This window comes from Phyllostomus discolor, chromosome 5, assembly GCF_004126475.2.
Source record: "Phyllostomus discolor isolate MPI-MPIP mPhyDis1 chromosome 5, mPhyDis1.pri.v3, whole genome shotgun sequence".
NCBI classification, from domain to species: domain Eukaryota; kingdom Metazoa; phylum Chordata; class Mammalia; order Chiroptera; family Phyllostomidae; genus Phyllostomus; species Phyllostomus discolor.
Window position 1 is genome coordinate 38,494,213 of NC_040907.2, and position 25,841 is coordinate 38,520,053.

The following is a 25,841-nucleotide window of genomic DNA, read 5'->3' on the forward strand; positions in this document are numbered from 1 at the left end:
AAGGCTGTTCAAGGCAGACACATTAAGAAGGCTGCACATTTATCTTTCTGACATTTTAAAATATGCTGCAAAAAGCTGAATCTTAAATCAAGGTGCATTTTTAAAGGCATCTATACCAGGGACAAAACCAGTTCCCTTCTCCCTTCAAGGAGCACGCCTGCCGTGGAACAAGGACGACAGCACGTGACAAGAGCCTGGGCTTCCTGCAGCTGAGCTCGCACCCCGCTCTGAGGCAGCAGGGCAGAGGGCCGGGCTGGGGCTCACCGCCACAGGCGGCCCCTCGTCAGGAACTGCCTCCGTGCTACAGGGGAGCTGCACGAGTCCCATGAACCACAGGCTCCGCAAGGGTTCGGCAGAAGTGGACACTTTCCAGACCTAGGGATCTAGCTTCCCATCAAGTGTTCCAAGGTACAACCCCAAACAGGGAGCTCCCAGCTTCTTAGGACTCCGGATGCCATGGCAGCAAACGCTCTGCACAACACAGCTGCCCCAAGCCGCACCTCTCCCGGAGGCTGGGGGAGGGGCGGCCCTAGTTGACTGTCCTCTTCCCGTCATAATTCAAGTGAGGCTGCTAGGGCTGGGGTGGGAGGGCAGGCAGGGAAAAGAAACCCCGAATGGCTTTTTGGGTAGATTTAGCCCAATATCCCATAAGCTGGGTGGAGAACCTTCAACAGACCCAGGGGAGTATACCCCAAACCATGCGGGTCTACATCCACAGTGGGTGTTCTGATTCACAACGTGGCCCAGCTATCAAGTCATCTGGTCTTGACAGTGAACAGTCCCTCATTCTCATTCATTCATTCTCATTCTCATTCTCTCTCTCTCTCTCTCTCTCTCTCTCTCTCTCTCTCCCCCTCCCTCTCTCCCCCTCCCTCTCTCGGCACTGAGCCAAAGAAGGAAAGACCTGGGCCAACCCCCCCACCAGTAGCCCCCAAAGCAGAGAAGGCAGGCCTAAAACCTTCAGGAAAGTGCTCTCAAGGGACCTCATCGCTGGGCTCTCCATCAGACCTGAGATAGCGGAGACCTGGGCCCAACTCTGCTGTCAACAGAAAAAAGGCAGAAATCAATAAACTTAACTGCCACCTCCAGGAGGGAGGGCCATCTACCCCAAGGACACTCACTCATGCCAGGTGAAAAAGGAGGAGTGGTGACCACAATGAAGGCACTGCCAGCCCCACTGTACCCTGCCATTCATAGAGGAGCTGGTACTGGGTCTCCAGGGCTCGCGTAGCCTGGCCTCACCCACTCCCATGTGCCTCCTCCAAGGCCGTCCATTTGTGCCGTTTCACTCACCCTTGTGGTTACCAACCTCTTCCTGGTGTCAACCCTAGGATGTTACTACAAACCAGCCAACCAGAAGCCCCAGGGGCAAAGGGAAGCAAGGGCAACCCCTTGTTCACAGGGGTCCCTCCCCACCACCACCGGTCATCTCACTCCCTTTCCCCTGGCCGTCCTCCACCTGACCAAACAGAGAAACTCAGCGCTCCCAGTCTGTCGCCTCCAAGGTTCTATTTGCTGACACAGTTCAAACCTCAACACAACCAGCAACTCCTCCCTTGTGCAGTCCAAAGAGCTCTCCGCAGCCTAAATGTGAAGGACGCAACTAACCCAGAAACCCCCACGGCAGACTCCCACCGCGCCAATACCAGGGAGGCACTATTCACAGCTGGCCCTCGAGGCCACCTCGAACCGTGCAGCCTCTCCAGAGTGCAAACGCTGGGTGGGGACCGCCACACTGGTGGTAGGGACAGGGGTCCTGGAACGCCTGCTAAGGCAGAGCCTGGGAGTAATGAAGAAACAGCTCATTACAATCACTGAAGGCATTGTTAAATGGTTTATTAAACTTGGCAAAGAAAAATACATCCACATCCATCAGTGCAAACGCTTTTCTATACATCAGGCCCTCAAAATTGTCCTCATTCCAAGTAGGAATAAAGGTTTATACATGTGTCTGTATGTGCACATAAGCATATGTCCCAATATAACAGCCCTACATGTAGTCATCTCATCTATGCAGAAAGAAATGCAGGTCTAGGCCTGGCTGGGGAGACAAAGACATACTATCTGGGTAAAGGCATGTTACATTACAGAAGTGTGTGCATGCACGCACACATACTTAAACCAGATGCCGAATCATTTCCAGATGCTACAGGGCAGGATAGCCTTTGTTCAGGAAGAGGAGGAATAAAGCTTACCCTTCATGTGCAGATACTTGGGCTCAGGTTACACGAAACAGGGTTAGTTCAGAAAATAGTACAACTTCACAGCCAAGGAGAAAACCAAAGAATGAAAACCTTGTAAACAGCCAGTGCAACTGCAAGACCGAGCACAGCAACAAAAGGCCAAAGACTTCTGGTTTTGCTCTGGCACCCCTCCTTCTACTCCACACCTGTGGCCTAATCTGGAGTGGGGGGTCTCTCGGGCCTAATAACAGGGCTTGAGTTCTTCCCATGACAAAATCCAGTGGCATCCAACCCAGGGGAGAGGTTGCAGATTGGCTGCCTGCCTGTGCCTGGCTGTCCTTTCTGCCTCCGAGACCATGTCAATCAGCTGGCCAGCCCTGCACTGGCAATCTCGCTACCCTGGTGGTCACCACCAAGGACGAGCACTATCTGTGCACACAGCAAGGGTGCAGAAGAAGTGGCAGAGAAGGGGCTGGGAGTGATGGGATCCCTTGCCCCAATTACCCTCCAGCACCCAAAGCCAAGGCAACAGTCTTTCAATGAAGCCGAAACACTCCATGCACACATGCCCTGTGCCTCCCAACACAGGCCTTTCACACCAGGCCACCTGCCCTTCCCGAGGGCATCCCACCACAGGTCTCTGTGGGTCTCACTCCTTACGTGAAAATCACTCGTCAAAGACCTGCAGGGCTGGAAGGTTGCTGGAAGGTTGCTGGACGGTTATCTAGTCCAAATCATCTTATCTCCCAGATAAAACCAGGGCTCAGAAAGGTCAGGTGACTTGCCTAAGGTCACAGAGCTCACAAGTGGAAGAGCTAGGACTGGATCCCAAAGCTGTCTAGCTAAGCCTGTGCTCCTTCCACTCAGCTAAGTCCTGTAAACCAGCTGCTGCCACCAGTCCTGAGAGGCAAAGAAAGTGACAACTGGGAAAATTGAGACAATGGCAGCTAGGACACAAGGCAGTCACAACCACTGCATCAGCCCTGCAGGAGAAGCAGAGCAGAAATGAGATTCAAGGAAACCACAGGTGGAGGAGGGAGCTGCAGAGTGAGCAGGACGCAGAATTTGGAGCCAGGACACCTAGGTTCTGCTCCCAGCTCTGACAACCTGACATACTCTGACCAGGTCAAGCTGCCAATCTGGGCCTTGTTTTCTCATCTGAAAAATGCAAGGGCTGGACAAGATGATCTGGAAAGCTCTCTCACCCCCATTTCAAGTCACCAGGGCCTGGTTATAGCTTCAACCATACTTGCTGCTTTTGCGGCCTCCAAAAGTCACTTCACCTCTCTGTGCCATTCCCTAACCCGAGACAAGGAGGTGACAGGCTCCCTGAGCTCCTTGGCAAGAACTCGGAGGAAGCCTTGTAAACCTCAGGGGTGCCCCTAACTGCCCTGACATCACGAGGGACCAGAGCCAGCTGACCGGCTCCCATGCCCTGCAGCCAAAGTTGCAGCTGAACAAGAGACCTGAGTGGGAGTCCAACGCATCAAGGAGTCAGGCTGAGTGCCCACAGGGGACCAGAGGGGACAAATAAAGTATGTCGCCGCTGGCACTCGGGTCAGGAGGCGAGCAAACACACGCACACACCTCCGCCCACGCAGCATTGTTCCCAGCGCCTCTGTCAGCAGTTCTGCCAGCACGACAGCCGGGCCTTCCTGATAGGGCAGGCTGACCCAGCAGACACCGGTCACTTCCCCTCCAGTGGTCCACGGGGACACCCCACTGCCTGGGGGTGGGGGATGTGTCAGGAAAGGTGGGCTAGTCCTCAACAAAGGACTGGGAGCCAGCCAGCTACTCAGATGAGCCCTGGGGGCCGACCACACCCCACACAGGTGGTCTCCACCGCCCTGCCTCCACAACAGGTGGGCAGTCACCTGGCAGCAGGAGGCTCACTACCCACCTCAAGGGGCCTACTCCACGGCCACCTGGTGTCCAGATTTAGGAGAGCAGGAAGCCGCTCCCATATATACATCCCCCCGCAGGCCATGGTCCTGCCCCGGATCCAAACACAACAGCCATCCTGCAGTCGCACTGCGCAAAGAACAAAAGAGCAGGCACCGTGGGCTCTCTCCCACCCTGGTCTTTCTCTCCAAAGCTGTGAGGCCTAGAAATTCAGAACTCTAAGCCACTCACTCTATCTGAGTTTGAATACCAGATATGCCACTTAACAAGCTGTATTATTTAACAAACAACTTAACCTCTCTGTGCCTCAGCTTCCTCATCTATACAACAGAGATAATAATGGAGCTGACATATATAAACTGTTTAGAATGGAGTCTGGTAGAGAGTAGGGACTGACATATATAAACTGTTTAGAATGGGGTCTGGTAGAGAGTAGGGACTATATAAAAGTCAAGCATTATTAAAACTGCCTTCAAGTGAAACGCCATCATGTCCTTCAGCGTTTCTGCATTCAGAACCACCACTACCACCATTGCTGCTTGGCCTTTTGGCTAAGGTCAAGGGTACTACCTGTTCCTATCAAAACCACCACCCTCCGTGACACTCCAGTTCACTGCTGACAGCACAGGCTCTGGGTTCCGCTGGTGCCGGCACTTCCTTGCAATGTAACATTGCAAGTAACGTAACCTCTCAAGTCTGGGTTTCCTTTAGAAAGAAAAAAGGATCTTCTGATCTACCTCAAAGGATGACTTCATAGATGGAATTATAATGTATATAAAGCACCTAGCTATTATTATGAATTATTAACAGTAACAACATCATTCTTCTCCTAAGATATTTATGTATGTATGTATGCATGTATGTATGTATTTTTTAGAAACAGGGGGAGGCAGAGAGAGAGGGACAGAAACATCGATCGGTTGCCTCTCAGATGTGCCCCAACTGGGGGCCAACTCTGCAACCCAAGCATGTGATCTGACTGGGAAGCAAACCAGCCACCCTTCGTTTTGCGGGACAACACCCAGCCAGCGGGGCCGCATGGTCAAGGCTCACCTTCTCCTTCTGGCGGTGGTCCTCATTCAGCGAGCCTCCGTCAAGCTCCTTCGGTGACGGCCAGCTGGCACACAATGTGGCCATCGGGTAAAACCTGAGGGTCACTTTCTCACCTGCTGTTCAAATGCAGCTTCCTCCTCCTGTGCCTACGAAGTTGGTTTTCGTTAACCCACACACAGAACTTTACATTTATGCCTATTAAATTTCATCCTGTTGTTCGCAACCTGGAATGGGAGCGGGAGGATCCGCTAATCAGCTCTGACTCAGTCAGCACAGAGGCGCTGTCCCCAAAGAGCTGCAATCCCTGACACACTCAGAATCCAGAGAAGCCGAACTCTCAGAACTCAGAAGGTGACAGTCATGGCTGTGAGGCCCTGGCCAGCTCTGCCCTCCGTCAGTCCAATGCCCGCACACAACGGACAGTTCTTGTTACCAGAACTCTATCAGGGGAAGTGCCACTTCCAAAACTACAGCCACATGTGCACACTGTCGTCATCAACACAGCCCCCCTGTCAAGGCCTCTGCTGCATTCCTCCCCACACAGTGTTTCATTTCTTCACATAAACACAATCAGATTTTCTCCATTCACGCACCATTTCCAGGAGGGAGAATGAGAAAGCTGCCTTTCCTGGGAACAATAGGCACTTGGGCGCAAGTGTGCAAAGGAAAAGGAGAGAAAAGGCAAAACCACCTTCCAGATTCCAGGTCAGGTGACTCTGAGCCACATCGAGAACCTTTGCACAACCTGCCCTGCAGTGGCTACAGGAGGTGCAGGGGCAGACTAAGGCCGGGGTTCAAGAACATGTGTCAGGCCCGACTTAAAACTTGCCCGTCACAGACTGCAAAGCTTCATGCCATTTCAAGTATACTTCCCTCAAACCCAGGCATCAATTCAACAAACCCTTCTTGGGACCCTGAGCAGACCAATAGGGCGTGAGGCTCATCTGGGTCTGTCCTCAGAAGACAGGTACACACAATCATGTAAGACAAGCATCTGTCCCCTGGAAGGTGGCAGAGAAGCAGCTGGGGGCTAGGTTCTCACTCACACCGAGGCTCTTACTACTTTCCAGGCTGGACAAGGCAGCACCAGTAGGAGGGATTCCTGGGGAATCCGGGCAGGAAAAGGAAGCCACTGGGGGAAGGGCCGAAGAATGAGTCTCACAAAAAGGGAGGACTCAGCGCAGGAACCAATGTGATGTCATAGGACAAGTATGGGCCACTGGAGCCAGAGACACTGATCAAATTCCAGCTTCACCCCTGTCCGTGTGGCTCTGCACAGAGGACTTAACCTCTCTGAGCTTTAGTTACATCCACAGAAAGAAGAGAAAGAACAGGGCCATCTCTAAGCTTCTGGCAATGACACTCCAGATTCTAGCCAGAAACTTCTGCACCTTTGTTAAACCTCTCACCATCCATTCAGAGGGACTATACTACAACAGGCTATCTAATTCCCTTTTGCCTACCAGGTCTTGCAGTAGGCAAGGCAAACAGGAGATGAAACAGATACTGGCCTACATGGACCCCCACCTTGGTGGACCCACCCAAACCCCTCCTGAAGCCCTTGAAGGCCCTGCCTCCTCACCTCCCACCCTCCTCCCTTCCTGCTTTCATGACACTAATGAGAAGGGATTGGACTTGATTCCTGCCCAAGCTCAGTGAGCACCCTGGAGGTGAGGCGGTAAGAACCCACACAGCCAGAGCCCCTCAAGCCCAGGAAGCCAATGGGCACCAAGCTGATGCCCCCACCTCTGCACACTGGCATGGTTCAGCAGCTTTTCAAAGTCAACAGTGTAAGTTTTTCAAGTCCTAAAAGGATTCTCAAGCCTCTTCTAATCTGTCTGCCATTTTGTTTTGTCTGCTCAGCTCAAGTCAAGGGGAACTTGACATTTGGAATACTAACTGCAAATAATCCACACCAAGGACAGGGCCTGGAGTGCTGCAGTGTCAGCATGTGGCTCACAAGGATGGTGGGGACATTCCAGTTATCTGCAGAGGGTCCCAGAAGGCACACTGTGTGGGGCAGGGAAGAGGAGGGGAGGAGAGACCCTAGGGGGCTGTAAGCTACCCCAAGGGCAGGGCTGTTCCTAATTCACTGGGTTTCTCAACACCCCGGGGAGAGGAGAGATGCCCTGTGGGATGAATGCATACCCACGGTGGAAGTGGAAAACACAGTGAACCAGCGTTCTGCAAACTCTAGATGGAAACCCCAGTCCCAAGCAGTCACCATACACAGGCTGCCTCAGGTGAAGCGCTCTGCTTCTCTGCACTTCCACTTTGCAACAGTCACGGAATCTAAAGCTGGGCCGGACAGTGGAGTCCTCCAGCAACCTCTCCATATCCAGACCACACCTCAGTCAGCAGGACACACAGATAGGACCACATGCTCGACTCTGTCGCACCCACTCGAGGCCCAGTGCACAGGCAAGGCAGGACCCAGGGCTGCAGGGGGAGGGGCTGCCCTAAATCCTCTGTGTGAACCCACTCTGGCCTGCCCTTTCTAACAGGAAGTGGCACAGGGAGTGCCCACTGGCCAAGGGAGGCAGGGACATCAAGGGCAGGTTTTGTGTGGCTGAGGCTGACCTCCAGTCTCTGACCTCTGAAGCAACAAGGGCTTGGCTGACACAAAGCATTTTTTTCCTCAAACTTTTCAAAGACAGTGAGTCCTTTGGGTATAAAAATAAAATCCCAAGACCTCAACTGAGTAATAAAAGAAGATGTAATGACTATAACCATAACATCATCTATGTATATGAATAAAGCTCAATAGCAAATAAATCCAAGTAGGCACCTGAAACCTCTTGTCTCCCAGCTGTCTAAGCCCTCGCTTCCTCCAGGAGGCCATCTCTGACCACCCTGTGTGATCTGGGTACCCTTCCTCTGTGCTGCCACAGCCCCTGTGCCCTCTGTGACAGCACTGGATCCTCAGTTCCTCCAACAGAGCAGAACACGTGCCTGGTTTGCATACGCTAAACCCGATGCTTACTGGCCACTTCCCCAATTAGACTGTAACATCCTTGAGTAGCAATACTTTGACTTCACCTTGCAAGAACCTGGAAATAGATCTAGCATTTATCTCACATCAAAAAACCATCTGTTGAATAAACAGAGAGTGATGAGCACAGCTTCTAGGAGTCTAAAGAGCCCTTGAAAATCAAGCCCAACTAAGACAACTTCAAACTATCCGGGGTGACAGCATGGTCACTCCGGGTCCCTCCACCTTTAGAGAACTATATATACCCAAAGGGGACGAGCCTGAGTTTCCAAACAGACCCAGGCAGCAAAGGGAGTTCTCTCTTCCTGGCTGAGGCTAAACAGGGACCCAACCACAAACATTCAGTAATGCTGAACATGACGTGAACAATGTAAAAATAGCTCCTGTATCTCTTGCCCCCTCCCTCCTCTCCAGGGCAGACACAAAGGGCAGAGCAAAGTGACACCCCTAACAAGCCTTAGCTTGTTCCAGCACAGACAGCCCCAGCCTCCTACATCTGGACCAGCTGCTGTGAACCAACAGGGGATTCCAAATTACATTTTAATTACCATAATTTTTCACAGGTACCTGGAGCCACATCATGACAATGATGCAAGAAACCCCCAAGTATGATGCATGAGGTCCATGTTCCAAGCCAGTCTTGTATATACACACACCCTCTCCCCCACGTCCTTCAGTTCCTGGGGTACTTCCCAGGCTGCACTCGGCGGCCTCCTCTCTCCCACAGGCTCTGGTCCCATCCCAGCCTCTGAACAAGGGGGCCCTCTACAGAGAACTTTGATTATCCAAAGGGGAATTGGGGGCTGGGGGTGCAATTCTTATCCCACAGGGTTACTAGGTATATTAAAGATCAAATGGGAAGCACAGTGAAGACTTTTAAAGAGAAAGCACCCATTTAGGATAATTCATGCTGGGCAAATAGTGGATGCTTAATAGACACACATTCTCGGTGTGGACGTGTCTACACCACTAGCAGGCTAGGAGAGTGTGCTCTGGAATTAATCTGCGTCCATTTGAATCTAGGCTCTGAAACGCTGTAGCTGTGGGATCTTGGGCAAGTTAATTAACCTTTCTGGACCTCAGTTCCATGAACTGGAAAATGAGGATGATAGTAATTACTGCACTGGGTCACGCTGCGTCCAATGAAATAAATACAAGTAAAGTACTACCAAGCTGCCCAGCCCTAGTACACAGTAAGCACCCCCAAAATAAAAATTTACTGTGGGAAAACTTCATGTGCCTTAAGAGAAGGGAGAGGCAAACTTATGGTGCTGCAGTTAGCTCCCCATGCCACAGGCAGACTCGTCAGGGAATTCTGGGAGGAAGGGTGGTGTGGGGACAAGGACCCCGTGGCTCTCCTGCTCTAATTCTGTCTTGACACTTACATCGTTCTTCCCCATCGAGAGGATGAGCACCTTCATGGAAGGGACTGTGTCACGTTGCTTTGTGGTAACCCCCAGGTCCCTAACATGTGACTAGCATAAAACTTCTGCTCAGTCAATATTTACAAAACTAATTGAACAAATTAATTTTATCTCTCTTGCCTCTGTGCACTCCAGATATGAAAAAGAAGCAGGCTGCACAAAGTCCTCTAAACACGGCTTGTCTCTTTTCAGCCACAGTTATATTTGCAAAGGGAGTTGGCATCCCTGTGTGCTCCAGAGCTACTTGCTGCTGCAAAGAAGCAAGAGGTGCTTCCTTTGGAGGAAGAGACCCCATAAGCCCTCTTCCGGGGGGCAGTGGGCAGCAGCAAACCCACCCATGTGCCCAAGTTGTGGGAATCCAAGGGACAGCAGGGAGGGGACAAGAGGGTAAGTGGCTCCCACCAAACCCCCCCCCCCAAAAGCCTACATGCAGTGAGGAGCAAATGCGTGCTTTATTTTTAGCTACAAATGACGGACAGTTACTCCCGGAATGGTGCAAATTCTGCTTCATCACTCTCAGTACCTTTCCAGGATCCCCGGTGGCTTCCCAGGGAAAGGGTGACTGATAAGGAGAGAGAGCAATTTCTAAGGCTCTCTCAGAGGAAGAGAGGGAAGACAGAAAAAAGAAGGTGAAGTCAGGGTGGGGGAGAGAAGGTGGTCTCAGGGGACCCAACCTGGAGGGCTGGAAGTACCTGAGACTCCTACAAGTGGCTACAGCTCCACTGGCTAGCAGGAAGCAAGGGGGTCTTTGACCCCCACCTCTCGGTGGGAGGGAGGCACCAGGCTACAGAATCAAAAAGATCCAAGTCCCGATCGGATCGGATCGGATCGGATCAATGTTGCCTCTGCTGTATTCTGAAGCCAGTGACCCAAGTGCACCGAGCCTCCATTTCCTCCTCCACAAGCTGGCGCTACCACGACTGAGCCACTGCAAGAGCCAATGAAACGGTGCCTGCCCGGTAAGCACCTGGCACGTGATTAATTATCTTTTTTAACAATTGAATTGAAGCCCAGAGAAAGGTCGGCAAAGGCTCTGTTGTGTGATCTTGGCCAAGTCCTTTCTGTTCGCTGGGCTCCGCATCTCTCCACCCACAAAGGGACCAGCTGGCCATCCAGCCTGTGAGACGTGCCTGTTCTGGGATGCGGCGCCACGGCCTGCGGACTACTGGTAGAAGTATCCCTCTTTCGAGTGCTGGGGTTCCACTCTGGGGTCCTATCCTGACCTCAACATGGGCCCAAATTCTGACCACAATGTTTATTCCTTCCCACCCTCCCCCAAACAGTATCATGAGCCATCCATTCACTGCACAAGAATTTGCTACCCCTCCCCCCTCTACCGTGCAGGGTTGGGCAATGGCCATTTAGCAAACAGGACAGACCAGCCCTTCTCCCCCAAAGCTTAACTGCTAAATGCTGTAAAATGTAAGCTAATTATTTTACTGTGCTTGTGCTAAGAGCTACAGAACAGAAGTACTGGGAACCTTGGGGCATACAAGACACCTGGTACCCACTGAGGGTCCGGACATGCCCTTTAGGCAGATCTGAAAGAGCAGCAGGTGCTAGCCTAGAGAACAGGGGAAAAGGGAAGGGAGGAACACACCTTCCAGGCAGAGGGAACAGCATGTGCAAAGGCACTTTTCAGAAATCAAGAGAAGGCCAGCGTAGCTCTGAGGGCAAGAAGGAGAAGGAATTGCCCAAGTCCAAGTCCAGGCTTGCAAAGCAGGCTTTCAAATAGGGACTGCCACTACACCCTGTAAGGCTTCCTCCATCCCACTCCCACCCCAGCGGGGTTCCCTGAAAATTCTGGATTTGGGTAGTCTCCTTGCATAGACTAAGCAGGAGAGGTAGGGATGATCCAGGTCACAGTCGAGGGCTCCAGAATCCAGGCAGAGTTCCCAGCCTGGAACTGGCACAGATGTTGAGAAGAACCCTCCTCAAACACCCTTTTTAAGGTTTTTCTAAGGTTTTGCTTCATGCCTGCTCCCCACACTCCTACTTGTTTTTATTTATTTATTTTTAAACTGGGGCTTGCTTATGGTCAAGTTAATGCATTTTTAAAAAGAAAGGCTTGCCTATGCCGTGGCCCTCCCTCAGAGGAGATGGGCAGATCAATAGCCCTCTTAGCATTTTTCCTCTTGCACCAGGAGGCCAGAGGGGTGGGCACCAGGGCAGACCCTGTGCCCCCCTGCAAAGTGGGTCTGGGAACAAGGCCACCCTCACCGCCCACCGTGCCCACGCAACATCTCCCACACCCTGCCCTGCACCCCCTAGAGAGGTAAAGCCCCGAAAACAAGAGGACAGACTATGCTAGAGGACTCCGAACGGAGTCTAAAAACTTACGTTCAAACCTCAGCACCTCCTCACAGCCTTGAAATCTTGGACAAGAGACCTAACCTATGCCTCCCAGTGCTCGGTTTCCTTAACTAAAAAGTGGGGGATCTTGTCTAAAAGTTGAGTGAAGTAACGGGAAAGGAGATCTGGGACGCTGCCACCCAGCAAACCCCAAGGACCTCTACCCCCGTCTGCAGGCTCCAAGACCCCCACCCCGGGAGACCGTGCCCTTCACCAAGGAGCAGACCCACCCTGCTGTCATGGATCCTCCTTGCCCACCTCCCTCTGGGTCCTCTCCACCCCCACCCCACCCCACCCCCATGAGCTGGCATGCTATGAACTCCCTCAAGTGTAAACCTTCTCCCAATGCCCAATGCTGACAGATGGGGAGTCCTAAAATATAGCGTATGGATCATGTTTCGTGACTAGCAAAACACGCCAGCCGGGACACTATGAGAATCCGGCCGGTTTTCAGGAACAGGATTTTACACATTTCCCAGGACTGGCGGATCTGCACTTGCCTCCACCCACTAGCTCTGGAGCCTGGGTCCTGCACCTGGAGGATACCTAGGACAGGTGGGAGCCTGGGGTGGGGGAGGAAAAGCCCCAAAACCAACAGGTTGGCTGTGTCTTGACCCTCTGCCACTTTTAATGCTGTTACAACCATTTATCGAGCACCCACCCCCTTGCTGCAAATCAGGTGTTCGGCACACACTCTCAGGTCACACAGCCTGGGCTCAGCCCTGACTCGTACTTTATGCCCCAGGCATGTCCCTTCAGCTCTCTGAGCTTCAGCTGGGGCTGGCAGTACCTTCCCCTTACCGGGTTCGGTGAGGATTAGGTGAGCAACCCAATGTGAGCTGCTGTAACCACCACCATCACTGTCACAACAGTGTGACTGTCAGATAACCACCACTGCCACTATCTTATAGAAGGCAATGCCAGCTATGGGGCAACCCAGTGGTAGGGGGCATGTCTGTCTCCGAAGGGCCTCAGGGATGGGCTTCCAGGGGTCTGCAAAGCCCTGGACTTCTTATGCACAGTGATTCGTCTATGGGAACGTGCAGTGTCTGAAGAGGGCACCAGAATGCAGAACGCAGCCACCTCACCGGGACCCAGGGTCCAGAAAAAGGTTAAAACCCACAGCTCCAGATACAGCCCTGTCTGCTTGACACACACGAGGTCCCCCGGCTGAGCAGTCCTGGACTCTGGGATTTGGAGCAAGAACTATAACCCGCTCCCCTCTCCCCAAGGGGAAGAAACTGGTTCTTGGCAACATCAGTCACAAAAAGCTCCCGACTGAAGGCAGAAGCCAGGAGAGCCACAGGCAGTTAAGTGTGTGGGCAAGCCTCCTAGAAGGGAAGCCATGTGTTACACAGGTCCCAGAATCTTAGGGAACTCAACTCGGCAGGCAGAGGACGGTGGCCTGCACTTCAAAGGCTCTGAGATGGCCAGAGGGGTAGAAGGGAGATGGAGGCAGGAAGCCAGGCACCTGGCGAAGCACATAAGGGGCGGGGCACGATGGCCAAGGGGAGCCTCTGTTTAGAAGCCTGGGTTCAGTCAGCCAAGGGGACTGACATGACCCTGCGCGACTTGGCCTCCTCAGGACAGGCACATGTTTAGAAAGTAAGTCATACCACATGAAAAATCAGGGTATTAACACTATTAACCTTTGGAGAGTGAAGAGCCAGAATTTTGTATTTATTATCTAATTTCCTTCACAATGAGCATACACCCATGTGCTCCTTTGGAAGTAAAACATGAAACCAATATACTCACAGAGCTACCTACGCTGAGTACACGATCAACACTGGCACAATGGAAGTACGTGTGCTTCTGCCCAAATGGGCTCTCGAAGGCCCTGTCTGGGAATGGGTGGCCCACACCACTCCCAGGAAAGACGTCACTCTGGGACAGAGGAGGGAGATGAGTGTGTTCAAGATGCTTCCTTGGATCCTCTGTGGTTTGGTCTCTTAGGGACACACATTATGTGCCCTGGCTCCCTGCAGTGACTGGTGGAAAGAAAGGGCATCAAATCCAGTTGAATCAACGTGTTCCACAGAGTGGTGAAGGCCTTGCAAAGAGATTAAAGAACTGGACAAAATGCCTAATTAATTTTTTTGGTGAGGAGCGGAGGACGAAAGAAGAAGGGCAGAGAAAAGAGCCTAAGCCCTCGCTGCCTGCAGACGGCACTCTAAACCCTACAGGCTCCCGCCTGCAAACTTCATCTGGGGCGTGTGGTTTTCAGTCTTGATGTTTTGAGGACACATATAATCCAGACTTCCTATTTACATTACATTGGTTTTCACCAACACAATAGCTACAAATGCTTTCTACTCCATCCCTGTCACTCGTATGGAAATCCTTCTCCGATGCAGGAAGACTGTCAAGTCATGGGAAGAATTCCCGTGAGTGGCGAGAGAACTCGAGTCTCACTTCTTCCCACTTGTCCAGGAAACTTCTGTGTGGGACGAAAAGGGGCTGACCCAAGCCACGAGCCACTAACCCACACTTGGCTGCTTCTTGTTTATCCACAGGGAAAACACAGGAGCCCGTACAGAAAACATCCCTACTGACACTACACAGTATCTACTCTTTCACTAAAATGGTCCCAGCCACCAAGGCGGCCTGGGGCAGACAGCACCAAGAAGCACACTTTAATAACCACCTAAGTCCCACCCTTACTTGCAGAGAGGAAACTGAGGCACTGAAAGGACCTCCAGACCCAGAGGTTCCGGCCACCTCCCCACATCACCTCCCTCCAGGCAGCAGTGACCACAAACCCAAGCTTAATCCAGCTGCCTCACAATTAGGAGGGCAGGAAGGAAACACCTGTCTATATTTCTAAGGACATCCCTGAAGTACGTGCATTAATGTTTCCTTTCAACTTTCTTCTAAAAACCCTGATTTCCACAGAACTAGGCTTCTCTCCATAACACCCAGCAGTGTCTCGCCTCTGTGCACGGCCAAGCCCAGGACCTGGCACACAGCACATCGCTAGCCTCAGTCTACTGCACTGACTGAAGTTACAGAGTGGTTAGGGCTTTAAGGAGATCCCTTAGAACAGGAATTAGAATATGCCATCTCGATTTGGGGCCCAGCACCGTCACCCTGTACTATGGACACCCTAAACAGTATGCTCAAGTCCTAATGCCCAGTCCCTGTGAATGTGACCTTAGTTAGAATTGGATCCTTTGCAGATGGAATCAAGTTCAGGTAAGGTCATACTAGATTAGGCGGGGCCCTGATCCAATAACTGGTGTCCTTACAAAATAAGGAGAACTGGTGTGCAGACAGACACACAGGGAGAATACTGGGGCTGAGGTCAGCCAAAGAATGCCAAGAGCTGCCAGCAACACCAAAACAGAAAGGCCTGGGACAGATTCTTTCCTAGGACCTTCCAAGGGAGCATGACCCCTGCTGAGACACCTTGGTTTTGGACTTCCAGCCTCTAGAACTCCGAGAGAATAAGTCTGTACTGTTTAAAGCCACCCTATTTGTGGTGCTGTTCTGCAGCCTAGGAAACTAATACGCCCTGAATGCCTTTCAACCCTCCTCACCTGCTCACCCACCCACCCTTTCCTCTTCCTCCGTACTGTTTCTCGGGTCAGGGTTATGTGACTTGAAAAAGAATAGCTGTACTTTGACATCCGTGCAACCAGCCTTGGCCTTCTACCAACACCATCTGGGACAGGTCGAGAGTGCCCATCCCTGTCTGAGTCACAGCAACACAAGGTCATCTTTACTGGGTGGCAGACTCTGAGGCAATGCACAAGGTGCGGGGAAAAACAGAGAAGATGGGGGGTAGGTGGGTGGAAGGTCAGTAGAAATTAGGAGAGAGTCAGCACAAAGGGGGGAGAAGAGAGGATAAAGTTTCAGAAAGGAGCCTGAAGATCAATGGCACAAAGAGGCAAAGGAAGAGGACCTGCTGTCCACTGTCCCCAGTGGCCAGCCACATGTTCCTTGCTCCCTCCCCCACCTGCTAGACACCTGCCTGGAGCTTTACTCCAACGGCCTGCCAAGCAGGTTCACACCCAGAAAACTGTCTACCCACACAGCTGTTGCACTTTGAGCTTCCACAAAGAGAAAGCCAGACCTCTTCCGTCCAGAAGCTGGGCTTTATTTGTTTTGGATTTGCAATACCTGGGACTTGGTGGGGCCAAGTCAACATCGAACGACCAAGGAGCTGGCGGGGCAGACAGACGGGGCAGGAGCTGAACATATCTATCACCTCGCCCACACCAGCTTAAGGAGCAGAGTCACCTGGGGTCCCGGGCTCCTCCTCTACCACGCTCACAACAGTGACTGACATGCCTCAAGCAGCAAAACTGAGAGACTAACAGGGCCAGGGAAGTGAGTGACCTCTAAATCTCACCTCCACTCCTATAAAACCGTAACAAAGGAATGCTCCAGCAGTGGCAGTGATGAAGGCTCATACAGACCTAGCTGGTCGCAGATCATGCCAGGGCCTCGTGCCACAATCTTCCTAGGCTCTGATACTCACACACAAATCAAGTCCACAAATGACGCCAGCCCCAAGTGACAGGAGCTACAGAGGCAGCCTGATGTCTTGTGGACTGCGTTGGAAACCCAGCTCCCCTGCTTGTATGCTGTACACCATTCATCCCGCCAACAAAAATTTACTGAGCTCCTACTGTGGGCTGTCAGTGGCCTCATCTGCAAAAATGAGGTGACAATACCTGCCTTAACAAAGCTCTACTGAGCATGAAGCGTGATAAATATAAAACACTCAGCACAACACTGGGCACATTAAAAGAGCCACTATGAAAGAGATTAGAATTGCTATGGTCCTGCCCTGGTCAGTGTGGCCCACGAACCAAAAGGTCGCCAATTCAATCCCCAGTCAGAGCACACGCCCAGGTTACAGGTTCTCTCCCCCATCAGGACACATGTGAGAGGCAACCATGGGAGAGGCAACCAATCAATATCTCTCTCCCCACCTCTCCCTTTTTTAAGTATTTTATTTATTTACTTTTAGAAAGGGGAAGGGAGGGAGAAAAACATCCATGTGTGGTTTCCTCCAGTGTGCCCAATACTGGGGACCTGGCCTGCAACCCAGGCATGTGCCCCAACTAGGAATCGAATTGATGACCCTTTGGTTCGCAGGCCCACACTCAATCTACTGAGCCACACCAGCCAGGGACGATGTTTCCTTCTCTCTCCACCTCTCTCCCTTTCCTTCTCTCTAAAAAATAAATAAATATTTTTTAAAATAATGGTTATGATCCTATCTTCCATGTCCGACCTTGAGACCAAAGGTCCACAGCAGATCTCTGCACCATCCACTGGAACGGCAGCCTCCACGAGGACAAACAGGGTCAGCATCTGTGCTGCTCCCCGCTCTGCTCCCGACGCCCACAACGGGGGCCCATGGCAGACACTCAGGTGTGTGTTATACGAACCAAACTGTCAGGCAGCCAAGGCACCAACGCTGGATGCAGAAATATGAAAACCACCTCGACGCACTAAATTCCCGGGGAGGAAAAGGCAGAATCTGAGATTATAAGTAAGTAGTCCTGCCCCAAGGCCAAGGAGCAAAATGGCCAGGCACCCACTGGTTCCCCCAAATGAAACCAAATTAAAGCTGGAGACCGGCACCGGCCTCAGAGAGCATGACTGCTCCTCTTCAGGAAACCAGGGAAAAGATCAGCACCTCTTTAGTCGAGTTCACACAAGGTAGGTCTCCAATGAGAAAACAGGTGTGGAGGAGCCAGAGAAACATCAAAACCTTTTATTTGGTAGGTGCCTTCTTCAAGAGATGACAGCTCCAGCTTCGGTCAGGATTCACAGTATCATCGTCACCTTCTTTAACTTCCTTCTCCTCTACCCGTATCCATTTCAGGTTCAAACACACCTGGTGAGTGTCCTGAAGTGCATAACACAAATCACTGGCCATCTGGAGCCCTTGGTCCATCAGCCAGCCAGGGTCCTTTTAGCCACAGCAGTTAGCTGTCACTCCAACTCTTCTGCCCCAGAATAAAGCTCACCAAACCCCGACCCTGGGTATTTAACCATTTCCATCCCGACTGGCTGTGTCCCAATAGCCACTCCCACCACGGGCCCATTAAAACCCAGTAAGAGATATGATCAGGAGGCATCCATGTGGAAAGGCATTACAGCAGATGGGAGTCTGAGGACTTGAACCTGAAGGCTGAAGCACTGTCCTGCTTAGGTAGGAAGCTAAGCCCAGGTCCCACTGTCCATAAACATGAGCATCATAACCATAGTCCCTCCCAACGGGGCTGTTGTAGGGCATTCAGGAAAGAACAGGAGACGTGCCCCTAAGTGGCTCTTTTTTTAAAAAGTGCGGACAAATGCTGTCACTCGGAACTCCAGTCTTCTCTTTCTCACCAGCGGAAGAATGGACCCAAGTACAAGTCAGAACACCACGCCAAGCCCAAGGCAGCCCTGCAAAGCAGAAGGAGTCCCGTTTTTCTCAAGTGATTAACAGGTCCAAGAAAGGCTGCGGCGCAATTGACGAGGGCCACAGCCAAGAGAGATTTACACGCGTGTGGCCTTCAGATGGTTTTCTAAGACTGTGCACAACCCTCGTTTGGCTGAGGATCTCAGCAGCAAGTAATTTTCTAATTGATTCATTAGCACTCCAATCAACTAGTACTTTAGACACAATGGGCCCTGCTTGGGGCTGAATGCCTGAGCCCAGGGAGCTGCGCTGAATGCACCCCGCTCCTGTTCCTGGGCTGGTGCAGCCCAGGGGCCGGCCCACAGCGTCCTTGTGGAGCCCCTCCAAAAGCCGTACCAACCCGGGGAGAGTGCTCAGTCTGAAAAGAGAAACAGAGCTGACACAGATAGCTTCTTAAATATTATTTTCTGGTGACAAGAATTTTCAGACTGGAACACAATTATGCAAAAATGTTCAGTGAAAAAGAAGGAAAACAGCCTGAAAGGAAATGCCCCCCCCCGCCCCAAAGTCAGCCCAAAGTTAGTTTTGGTGGTGGAATGATGGGTGAATTTTTCTCCCTTCTATTTTTCAAAATAAGCAATGTAGGACACAAAATTTCAGTTTTCTCAAGTGTAAAGCCACAGCAATTACACCCAAGTGCTGTGAGGATGAAGTGAAAGTGTGTGCGAGACAAGCAGACCCCTACAGCCGTGGGCACAGGACAGAGTGCCAGGCTTACCCCCAGCTCAGCGACTCAAGCGCCCACCCTGCCATTTGGACCGAGAATCAAAGTTATGCTCGGGGAGGTTGTAAATTACTGCTGTCACTTGTGGTGAACTGTTGAAGCCACAAATGCTGAAACTCACAGATCTCAAGAGTAATGCTGTAATCGTTTCAATACAAATTAAACTTTAAAAACAACCTTCATCATTCCATATGTGTTTGGTGTGTGGAATGTTCCTATCACACAAGGTTCCTGAATGGACCAAGCCCACAGGAAAGGCACCTCCAGCAGATCCTCTAAGGGACGGTCAGAAACTCTGCCGTGCCTTTGTGCAATTCAGGACCTGGTCTGCTGCCCGTACTCTCAGCTGCAGGAAAGTCCTCAATTACATGGCATTTTGGAAGGACTCCTAACTCAACCCAGCCTGGATGGGCACTCCCCTCTACCCACGCATCCACGCACCCACCCACCCACCCACTCACCAGCCAGCCAGCCAGCCAGCCAAGCCTCTCTAAGGATATTTATTCTCCATAAGGAACTCCTAGTGAGCTGTAACGTAGTGGGAACGCTCAGCAAACTCACAGGCTTTCTTTATATGAAGGACAAAATGTTAATAAGCACCCCAGTCTGTATAGCCCTGGGCTCCAAGTACATAAAAGGACGAAAGGCCTAGACACACTAGTTTGCTCATCAAAGCCCAAAATTTCAGAACTAGCACAGGACACCTCAGGAAGCTTGGGAAAAAAATGAAGTCCTCCTTCACCCAGCAAGGAATTGACTTGTTACCCCACTTTCGTTCCTTCCCCTCACCCCCCTCTCTCCAGAGAGAGAGCCATCCGCTCCGTGTCTTCCTGGGGCAACTCTGACACAGAGGGCAAACGTGAGCCACGCGGCCCTCTCATGAGTCTCGCCTCGCCGGGACCCACGGCAGCAGGAGGCAGCTGTGCCTCACTCCCCTTGCTGACCACCCCAGCACCCAGCACGATCGGCATCGTACTCACTACTGTTGGTACTGTTCGTGGGAACATGCGGACGATGCCAAATTTGAGACACACCGTCTCAGTTCACTGCCCTGAAACTTCAGTGTGGGGGTGTATCCTCAGTCATGATTACCCACTCTATAACAGAGACAACTAATGACAGAAAAACATCAACAAGACCCATAAGGCTCAACCAAGATCCCCCTCAACAGAGCACAAAACCCACTCAACCCCACGAAACATAAGCCCACACTGGGTCCCTCGGCAGACTCTGAACGGCAAATCTGAGACACCTGGAGCTGGCCCTCCGGAGCCCCAGGTTCTGGTGTTGGCCCTGCCAGCAGGGTGTCCTTGGGCAGTCACACCACCCACGCTGCGACCCTAGGTTTTCTCATCTGTGAGGGAAGCACTAAAGCTCCTCCCACACCCCCGTCAGGGGAGGGCAGTTCTCCGAGGGCTTCAGCCAGCTTCGGAGCTAAACACAGTTTGTTTTGTTTAGTCTGCATCTGATGAGGCCCCAGCTCTCTAATAAGAAAAGGGCAGATCCATTCTTTCCAAAGAAATCAGGCCCATTGTGAGAGGAAGGACTCTGGACCAAAATCTAAGCCAAAGTGGGAAAGACCAAGGTCACCTCTACTTTTATGTACTAGAGGTCCCAGAAATCTTCAGCTCAACCCATCCCCCACACCCCGTGACTTACACACAGTGCCAGTCCGACCAGCAGCTTCCACTGGAAGATTTTTCCCTTTAGCTGTTCTAAGATGCTTCCACTTGTAAAATCTTTGGGTACCCACTATGCTCACCCCACCCCCACGCCAAGAAGACCGTCCTAGAGGGAAATTAGAGTTTGGAGTATCCCAGTGAACCATACACTCAGTCAGAGCCTGATCCTGAACAAATTCTCCCAGTCTCCTTAGAAATCAGCAAAAGTGGGTGGGTCCCAAGATACGGCCTGACCCTAGTCTTCCCAGTGCAGCAGCCAAAAAACAAGGGAGGGGGCACTGAACAATCCTCACTGAAATGCACTGAATTGAGCAAACTACACCCAAGACAGAAAAAAAAAAAAACCGGAAAACCCTAAAGCCACCCTCTGCACTGAGAAGCCAGCCTGAGGCCCAGCAGTGCAGACACTCTGCCAACACGCTGTTTCCATCCATAGGCACAGGTCAAGGGACCTGAGTGGGACTGAGGATGGAGAGGTCAATCCCTGGGTTTTACAGACAGAGGACAACAGTGGAGAGGGGACTCACTACCCAAATCACACGTAACCAGAAGCTGGGCTGGACCCAGACCCTGGCTGCAGACCCTGTCCCCTCCCTGGAACACCCACAGTCCAACACCGGACCTGGCGGGCCAGCAAGGAGAGACTGTCCCACTTCACTGCCACCACCCCGATCGTCTGACCCCAGAAAGCTGAAGTCCCAGCCAGTGTATCTTACCACCTGCGGCTCTTCTGGCCTTACAGGGGTGCCGGCCCCTTGGCCCTCGGCAGTGCAGGTGTAGCGCCCAAGGCCACGCACTCCCACCCACCGAGACACGCATTCCAGACCAGTGCTGCAAGGACGTGGGACAAGTCCTTGCCTGGGATCCCTCAGTCCCAGGAGTGGACACCCCCTTGCCTCTCTGGTCCTCAACACGTGCACCTAAGAAATCAGAGTGATGAACCTCTACAACTACCTGCTGGGCCTGTAACCCACAGACCAGACTGCTCTTCAGAGAGGTCATAATTGTGATGGGGACACGGAGTAAACCGTGTAAGATTCCCTCCCAGGAACACCCGACCTCTTCCAAGGGTAGGAACTCAAAAGCCAGAAACCCCAGAAGCCAACCAATTGAAAGTCCCTTTGGACCTGGGTCTGGGAGGAAACAACTCTGCACAGGACACAGTGCTTAGGGAGGCATGGACTCAACACACCATCTACACGTGCCGCACACAGGGGGACTCCAGCCCAGAGGAAAAGGGGCAATGAGGCAGACCCCTCAGGGAAAGCTGGGGTGAGAAATGTGAATGTCTCGTGCCTTCCCAAGCTGAAAGACCACTCACAGCCCTCCCTACAAGGTCCCCTAAAAAGGAGAAGTGAGTTAGGTGCAGGTCCCTCACATACTGGGAGGCTCTGAGGCCAGGACACTGTTGTAACCCACTCTCTTCCACCGTGCCCGGCCCAGGCGGCACCCAGTGAACATCTGCCGAGTGAGCGAGTGAGCGGACGGAACCAGGTGTGCTGCCCTGCTCCTCCCCACCCTGCCCCGGCACGGGGCGCACAGCAGACATGCAGCCGATGTGCTGACTGCGCCACAGTTCCCAACGGCATCTCTCTGGACACAAACAAAGAGGAGGGCACCAAGTGCACATACTGCAGTGGGGGGTCTCCGCCCACTTTGAACAAGCCCCACAGATTTGAGGAGAACGCTTGGCAAACTGAAGAGGCTCTCCTAAAATCCAGTCTGAAATCTCCTAAACAGGCAGTCCCTCTCCAGACCCTAAAAAACAGGACTCCGCTTCCACGGCGGGTGTTTCAAGAAGGCAGCTATTGTATGCGGGAACGTGAACCTAGGCGCACACCCTTCCCTCCACACCCTCCCCTTTGTGCGGGGGACACGGTCCCGTGTTGGGGCTCCTGGAACCCAGCCCCCTCTCCTCCGCCCACCCGGCCTGGCCGGGCCCCACTAACGCACTGCTCGTGCCATCAACACTGTTGTTTTGGAATGTGCCAGTGATTCTGGTGGCAGGAACAGCAAGCTTTAAGCTCAGCAGAGAAACCAGCTGGAGAGGCAGCCTCATGAAATAATGAAATGCCAAACCAACCCCTACATCTTCTCCAGTCTCTCAGGTCACCTACCAGATTAGAAGGCCTGTTGCTACGGCAACCATATCTTGCAAGTGCCGGCTGAACTTCCCCATAATTTTTAACCCTTTAACTGGCTGGGGGAGGGTGATGTGCAAATGAGCACAAGTTCCCAGAGAGTTGTCCCCCCCTGACTGTACTTTTACAGATGAAAGCAAGGGGAAAGGAAAACAGCGGCCAGGGGCAGGAAGGGGGTTGGAGCGGGAAAGGCCCTGGGTTAAGCAGACGGACAGACGGACGGTGGAAAGGAAGCCCTGCACACATCCACCTTTCCCGACCCCCCCAACCCCCCGGCGTGCCACAACTGCACTCGTTGGCCATGCAGTCAACTTTTCACACACCTGGCAAACGGTCCACTGCGAGGAGCTGGAAAAAAGATGGGAATAAACAAAGGCAAGACGGGCCTCTGCCTGCCCTCTCGGCCAGGCTCCGTGCCCTCGAGTTGCAGACTACCGCGGGCCCTTCTGTGGTGGGCAGAAGGCGGGTGGGAGCCAGGCGGAGGGGGACAGATGGCCAGGCGAGCACTGGCACTTTCCAGTTGTCTGATGGGCGCCTGCTGCCAAACAAGCCCCCGCCTCCTTGCCGCATCCCCCCAACCCCACACACCACGCCTGGACACCGAGGTGCGGGCTCTCAAGGGACAGAGGACGCCATGCCAGAAGTGGTGCTGGGGGAGCAGACTTCTCCCGGCCCGTGCTCCCCCCACACCTGCTAGTCTTGGGAGAGGCATGCAGGGGTGCCCATTCCCTAAACTGCCCAGGCCACTCCCTCTCTCCATGTCAGAGCAGAAGTCTGCCCCCAACAGCCCTAACCAATCAACTCTCTCCGTAGTCAGCAACCAGAGTTCATGGGGTCCTTCAAGAATAAATCTTCAAAACGACTTTCCTCAGCCTCTCAGATCTGACAGGAGAGACTTAATAAAACCACAGAGACAGAAAAATGCCCTCCATGGCCTCACCACTGGGGGTGAAGCCCCCTCACCTCACACTACTTCTTCTGCAGGGGCAGTCCTGGAGGGGAGGGAGCAGGGCTCACCGGTGACAGCAGAGGCTCCTGACTGACCGACTGACCAGTCCATAGGAGGCCTGAGCGATTTCCCCAGAAGACCAAGAAAAGGAAAGAAGGAAGGAAAGAAAGGGAAAACAGGAGAGAAAACTGGGCCCCACCCCAAGAGGCAAGAGAAAGTCAAAGGGGGCGGGATTAAAGGGTGGGAAAGAAAAATGCAGCGAGGGAGCGAGGACGGTCTGGCAACAGGCAGCAGCAGGCGGCAGGGGAAGCCGCCCAAGCCTCGCTGGAGGGCCCCGCACAGTGCCGCCGAGGGCACTTAGTCAACGAGGCCACTGGGTTGCACACAGCTCACAGCCCCACTCCTGACAGAGGCTCCAGGTTCCCTCGTGAGGGCTGAGGGGGCGTGGGGGCAGGGTGTGCCAAATGGGGCAGACGGTGCTCCAGCAGGGCGTGGGGTGGGCGCGAGAGAAGGCGCCCTGCCGGTGTACTGGCATCACTGGTAGGGAAAAGAGAGAGAAAGTCAACCCCACACCCCCCACCGCCCTATCTTCCTGCTGCCCGGAGAGGCTGGCCACCCCCACCTCCACCTGTGCAGGGGGACACCTTGGAGGAAATCCAGTCCAGTGAATTCAAGTCCCCATGTTCTCGTTGCCAAGTCATTAACAAGACGTACCACAATGGCCAAGCAAGGAGTGACAATTTTTATTAGCATGCTCACCCGTCACCCAGCCCTTCTGCACGTGGAGTGGTCAGCCAGGTTAAAAGGAGCTAAGGAGAGGCCGGCGGGGTGAGGGAGCGGGTGAGTACAGGCTCTGTCCCCAGGGACAGGGCGGGCGCAGCTTCAGCTGGAGCTGCATCACTGGGCTGAACACTCAACAGGCACCCGGGCACTGTGTTACCACGTGTGGGACTCTGATGGAGGAGGCAAGGTGGGTGAGCAATCAGCACTTACAGAGCACCTCCTACACCATCCAGGCACGGGGGTATCCTTCTATTAGGGTCTCCTTCCCTAACCTGCTGCTCAAGGGCGGGCAGGGCTGTGAACATAACTTTATATCCCTCTGCAGCGTCCAGGCAGGGAAGCAGATCCAATAACACTTGCAAGATAAAAAAGAACTTCACCCCCCAGATTGGGTGGGTGGCCACCAAGCTCATCCACTGTTCTCATTTATCTCAAACCTTAATTTGACAAAGCTTGATTGGGCACTTCCTTTGTGCCAAGCACTGTGCACACAAAAGTGAAGACAAGCACAGCTGTCTGCCCCCAAGGAGTACCTCTCACCTGGCAACTGAACGTTGCACTCTCACGGCACTCCACCCACCCGGTGCACAACTAGCCCTCAGTATCTGACAGACGCACTGGACTCTTGGATTCTCAGAAGGTGTGCTCCTACAACTCAGCCACTGCGCTCAGCTCAGGTGGAGAGGAAAGCAAGGGCAGGGCCTTGGCACTTCTGTGCAAATCCCAGTAACTGCTGACAGTGTTGGCCAACCAGAACATTCAGAAGCAATTCCACAACTGCTGAACTAAAGACCACTTTGCAGGGGCTGCAGCTGGTACCTTGCTGTGGAGCAGAGAGAACGCCAGAACAAGAGACAAGAAGCCTGGCTTCCAGCCACAAAGACTAACTTAACCTGCTGTGTGACAGGAGAATGGGGACAAGCTGACTTCTACTCTCCAGCCCTCAGTTTCCTCCACTGGTACACTAAGGGGGTGGTCCAGTCGGATCTGTAAAGGCACACTAACACAAAACACGGAGAGAGCAGCGCCACCCTGGCTGGACAGGGCTGCGGGAACAAAGGGTGCCGCAGAGAGGGTGCCGGGCAGAGTGGGCAACCTGCTGCTACATCTCCACCCACACTCCCAACGACACAGAAATTCTACCCACGGCTCTGAATAATAACAGAAGTAACATTTAGGTAAGGTTAGGGATTAAGCTAAACCTCACTTAAGAGGCAGGGATGTTGGCATTT

At 52.7% G+C, this 25,841-nt stretch overlaps 1 protein-coding gene across 5 annotated transcripts in view; it reads right to left on the reverse strand.

Annotated features, from left to right (window-relative positions):
- SSBP3 (single stranded DNA binding protein 3) overlaps window positions 1–25,841 on the reverse strand; it is a 154,968-nt gene that overhangs the window by 85,919 nt on the left and 43,208 nt on the right. The window lies entirely within an intron of this gene.